We start from the raw sequence: 6122 nt of genomic DNA on the forward strand, positions 1-6122 counted from the left end.
AGTAATAGAGATAATATTACTTTGAAATTAGAACAAATAATAAGGAAAAGCAAGTAATTATGTTCCTATAAACTAGAGACCAATATTTTCCTCATAAGAAATATATACAAAAGTACATGGAAACCTTTTATGTATGAATTACAAAATATAATAAATTTTAGGTATATTTTTCTTTAAAAAACTTCCTAACTCGCTAATGAAGAGGCTAGAAACAGTGACCAGTCCAGTCATAACAGGCACCTCTAAGGCCCAGATTATGTTCTCCGGTATCATTTTCTAGTGTAAGGAAACAGGACTTGGAGAAGCAGCTGATCCTGACCATGGGCATGAAATGTACCAAAGAAAATCAGAACATTTTGTTTTCCACAAAGCAAGGAAGCTGTGACAGACTACCAGGATGTCAAAAGGAACTGTCTTTTAAAGGGTCTCTCAAGTGTGCAAAAAGGACAGTTCAGTTCAGTTACTCAATCGTGTCCGACTCTTTGTGACCCCATGAATCGCAGCACACCAGGCCTCCCTGTCCATCACCAACTCCCGGAGCTCACTCAGACTCATGTCCATCGAGTCAGTGATGCCATCCAGCCATCTCATCCTCTGTCGTCCCCTTCTCCTCCTGCCCCCAATCCCTCCCAGCATCAGAGTCTTTTCCAATGAGTCAGCTCTTCGCGTGAGGTGGCCAAAGTACTGGAGTTTCAGCTTTAGCATCATTCCTTCCAAAGAAATCCCAGGGCTGATCTCCTTCAGGATGGACTGGTTGGATCTCCTTGCAGTCCAAGGAACTCTCAAGAGTCTTCTCCAATACCACAGTTCAAAAGCATCAATTCTTCGGTGCTCAGCCTTCTTCACAGTCCAACTCTCACATCCATACATGACTACAGGAAAAACCATAGCCTTGACTAGATGGACCTTAGTCGGCAAAGTAATGTCTCTGCTTTTGAATATGCTGTCTAGGTTGGTCATAACTTTCCTTCCAAGGAGTAAGTGTCTTTTAATTTCACGGCTGCAGTCACCATCTGCAGTGATTTTGGAGCCCAAAAAATAAAGTCTGACACTGTTTCCACTGTTTCCCCATCTATTTCCCATGAAGTGATGGGACCAGATGCCATGATCTTCGTTTTCTGAATGTTGAGCTTTAAGCCAACTTTTTCACTCTCCTCTTTCACTTTCATCAAGAGGCTTTTTAGTTCCTCTTCACTTTCTGCCACAAGGGTGGTGTCATCTGCGTATGTGAGGTTATTGATATTTCTCCTGGCAATCTTGATTCCAACTTGTGTTTCATCCAGCCCAGCGTTTCTCATGATGTACTCTGCATAGAAGTTAAATAAGCAGGGTGACAATATACAGCCTTGACGTACTCCTTTTCCTATTTGGAACCAGTCTGTTTTTCCATGTCCAATTCTAACTGTTGCTTCCTGACCTGCATACAGATTTCTCAAGAGGCAGGTCAGGTGGTCTGGTATTCCCATCTCTTTCAGAATTTTCCACAGTTTATTGTGATCCACACAGTCAAAGGCTTTGGCATAGTCAATAAAGCAGAAATAGATGTTTTTCTGGAACTCTCTTGCTTTTTCAATGATTCAGCGGATGTTGGCAATTTGATCTCTGGTTCCTATGCCTTTTCTAAAACGAGCTTGAACATCTGGAAGTTCACGGTTCATGTATTGCTGAAGCCTGGCTTGGAGAATTTTTACTTTACTAGCGTGTGAGATGAGTGCAATTGTGTGGTAGTTTGAGCATTCTTTGGCATTGCCTTTCTTTGGGATTGGAATGAAAACTGACGTTTTCCAGTCCTGTGGCCACTGCTGAGTTTTCCACATTTGCTGGCATATTGAGTGCAGCACTTTCACAGCATCATCTATAGCTAGTAGTTAATTTCTTTATGGATGTGTAGGTAAGAATATACTTACTCTGTTAGCCATGTATTGAGTTCAGTGATGTCACTGATGTCAGACCAGCCTATTTCCTGTCATAGAATAGCATGAAAAAACACTTGCCTAATTTTCTTAATCTGTCAGCCAGTTGCTAAAGTCCAAAATGAAACCTGTATATAGGCAGGAACAAGAACGCCAGGACCTAATCCTGAATAATAATATGCATATCTGGAAAACAATTCAAAAGTTTCTTTTAAATAAAGTCTTTATGTTTGGAAGAGAAACATTCAGAATTGGACAGTAATAAATTTACTGACAGATCACAAAGACCATGTAGGACATTATAACATACAATTTTTTTTTCTCTTATCTTACATTATAATAGAACAGTGGCCAATCTATCCACTTGAATTATCAGCCAAAGGTAAAATAAAGTTGTGTGGTCAACTGCAAACATACAGTGGTGTTCATGAATCATTTTTAAACTTATATTGATAATCTGTAGACACAATTTGACTTCCATGATTCACATTCTAAACTTGCATATCTCACTGTTCTGAAAAGCTTCACCACATTGCAAATACAGGAATAAATAGGCTGAACATGCAAAATGGCTCTTGCTGTAAGTTTTTCCCATACTGTTTGCACAAAGAACAAAAGACCCTCTTCCTGATTGGCAGAAGTGGAAAGAATTTTTAAAAACAATGCTAAAATGTTATGAATTCAAATCAACTCAGAGTGTAGTCTTAACTAAATTGGAGGGAAGTTAGTATCTTTAGAAATATAAATTCAATTTAATTACTCTCAAATATATTTTCCTTTCAGGCCACGATGGCAACACACAGTACTCATTTAAGTCGGCAACATTAATTGATAAGTAAACACAGATGTTATGTGACAGGCTTTGGGATTTCTATTAAGAAGGTGAAGAAAGGGAAAAAAATGCCATAAATGACATTATTAGATCAACAGACCAAACTGGAATTCAGATGGTAGACCAAAGTATTGTATCAATATGAAATGTACTGAGGTTGATAGCTGTACTGTGGTTATAAAGAGCATACCCTGTTCTTGGAACCAATCAAGTATTTATAAGTAAAGGACCATGCTCTGGGCAACTTACTTTTTTAAAAAATATTTATTCATTTGGCTGCCCTGGGATCTATTTCCTTGACCAGGGATCAAACCCAGGCCTCCCGCATTAGGAGGACAGAGTCTTAACCACTGGACCACCCGGGAAGTCCCCTGTGCAACTTACTTTAAATGGCAGGGGGAGGGGTATAAATGGAAACAATAGGATAAAGAGTCTAGCAAAAGCTAGAGTATACAGGGATTCTTTGTACACGCTTACAGCTCTACATAAGACTGAAATTATTTTCAAAAGAATGTGTTTTAAAAGCACAGTATGAAGAAGTACATATGATATATACAATATTAGCCAATTACCTAGTCATTTCTTCCAGAATTCTGCCTGGATTTAGCATTGCCAGTGAAAAATTCACTAAATAAAAGCAAATTAAAAATAAGACATTTTTGAAAGAAACTGCTGGGTTTTTAAAATCTTTTTTCTCTTTCCCTGTCACTCTCAAGTCACTCTTATCATCTGGCCCATGTAAAGGGCCCTAGGGTTTAGGTGCATCGAGGGTCCAGTTGGGGAAGTAAAGCCCCCCCGCCCCAGGTACTGCCCCCCTACCAGAGGCCTTGGGCCTTTAGCAACACAGCTTCCTAGAGCAGCAGAGAGGAGCTGATGAAGGGCATACAGAAGGCAGAGGAAGAAAAAAGAAATGGTCCACATAGAAACACAGGATTTAACAGGCACTTTTTTCTTAGTGGTGCAAAGCACTTTACAGATACTTGCTTCTTCTGATTCTACGTTACTATATGTGTGTGTTTCCCTTACATGCTTCCTCACAACATAAATAATGGAAAGTCTGAATTACATTCATGGCAAAGGGAGAAAAAGACAAGAAAGATCACTGAGCTGCTCAAAGACAAGTCAGTCGATCATGGTGATCCGTCAGGGTCCTGCATTCCTTGTCTTGGTTATTAGCAGTCCTGTAAACTGGTATTTTTAAAGCAGTATTAACTGGAAGGAAATGGTCTTTTACTTTGAACTAATTTTGATAAAAGTGTCACTGTGCCTTTTCTGGTTCACATGTTTTCGTAACAGCTAGGATCCAGTGAGCATTTATTATATGCTGGGCACTGTTCTGAATACTATACACGCATTACATGGTTTAATTTTCACAATTCCATAGATAGGACGATACAGGTAGGGCTATACCATAAATTCCTGTTTTACAGATGAGGAAACTGAAGCACAGGGATATAAAGTAACTTAGCCAAAGTCACTCAGTTACTACAGTAAGTAGGCTGAGAGTCCTAACACTCTCATACAGCACCCGACACTACACACCGACTGGTTCACGTGGTAATGACTTATTTTCACTTTAAGAAGCACAAAGTAAAAAAAAAAAAAGAAAGAAACCAGCCCATACCGACTGCATTCACAGCGTAACAGGATCAAATGCTACCACAGCATTGTTGGGAAAACACCCCTGCCACGATACCAGGAGAGAGACCAGGCTCTGTTCCTTTATCACGTGCAGACAGCCCTGAGGTCACATTTTCTGGGTGCTGTGTTACCAAAGGGAGATGAGGTAGAAATTTATTTTAAACTTAACCTACCGTCAGGATCAATTACCAGGCCTGTAGCCCCGATGGCGGCATAACTTCTCCCTCAGGATTGTTCTTTCTATAGATGTTCATAGCAAACTGTTTCTGCCTTTTAGTCTAGCTCTTTATCAGCTACTAGGTCCTTGAGGAAGCAGACTCTATTTTGCTTCTGTTCTCATCCATTCAGTTCTGTGTGCTCATTTGCTTCCTGAGTTCATAAATCTGGCACCCTCGATAGCTTTGTTGGAAGTGTGCTTGGAATGAGAGGCAGACAAGCTACATGAAAGCTGAAGTATGTGCAGAAATCATTGTTCAAAACCACAGGAAACCTGCAGATTATGTGTACAGGGCTATTTCCCCCCTGAACTTAGAAAGCAGGTGAAATCTTAAAATGACTTTTTCTCGCCTCCAACACCAATATTATAACTCAAATTGATCTTCTCTCCTAGGAAATAAAAATCTACAACCATTACAAACTTGACCTGCTCCTTTCTCAGAGTCCCAGGCCAAGAATGGCAATCTAATCCTGGGTGAGTAACCCTAGAAGCCCTACAGCCCCTAGGAAACCAAGTTTCTGCTGCCAGAGGACCAAGGTGTGACACGTGTGTATGAATGTGCTCCTTCAAGAGTCATGCGATGAAATCTGGAATGCTAGATCTGGAAATCTCACGGGATTTGATCTGGAGGAGGCCACTACCTGGTCTTCCCAGATGCTACGTGTTAGGCTTCAGCCTCATAAACAGTCTTCAAGCAGTTATCTGGTTGAGTGGTTTGCAGTACTCTCTGCCTGTTAGAATCATGTGGGGTGGGTGGAAAAAAATATAGTTGTCCAATGGGGACAACAGAAGATGAGATGGTTGGATGGCATCACTGACTTGATGGTCGTGAGTTTGAGTACGCTCTGGGAGTTGGGGATAGACAGGGAAGTCTGGTGTGCTGCAGTCCATGGGGTTGCAGAGTCAGATATGACTGAACAACTGAACTGAGGCTCCATCCAAGACCAGCTGAATCAGAACCTCTAGCTGAGTCTAGATCATAATCTAAAAATTGCTTCCAATTGACTTTAATATACCAGGATGGAGAACTTCTCTATTCTGCCTAAATGCCTCCCATAGCAAAGAAGTGGGAAATTCTAAAGCTGCCTTTTCATTTTAGAGAGCCCGCATATACTCCATACGTTTATACATTTTATAGGTGAGGAAACAGAGTCTAAGAGTGGTTGTTGCATTTCCAAGTTCTTACAGCTAGTTTCCCCTCAATATTTATGTTCCAGACACTTGACATAAGTCATCTCATTTAATTCTATCAGCAAGCCTACCTTTCAAAGGTGATAACAGTAGGGATTATAGAGGTTAAGTAATTTGCCCCCAATTCAGGTACAGGCCTCAGTAATAAACGTATACCTTAAGGAACACTCAAAGAGACACTAAATAAGGAGAGCTGTCACTTTGAGTCTTAAAGTAAATCGATGCCTGCCTCCCTTGATTCAGTCCAGGACTACTTTTATTAATAGTACATGGAAACACTTAGCACAAGACAGAATTGCTGGATGGCCAGGCAGTTTTAGCAGTATGG

The sequence above is a fragment of the Capricornis sumatraensis genome, chromosome 5 (assembly GCF_032405125.1).
Source record: "Capricornis sumatraensis isolate serow.1 chromosome 5, serow.2, whole genome shotgun sequence".
NCBI classification, from domain to species: Eukaryota; Metazoa; Chordata; class Mammalia; order Artiodactyla; family Bovidae; genus Capricornis; species Capricornis sumatraensis.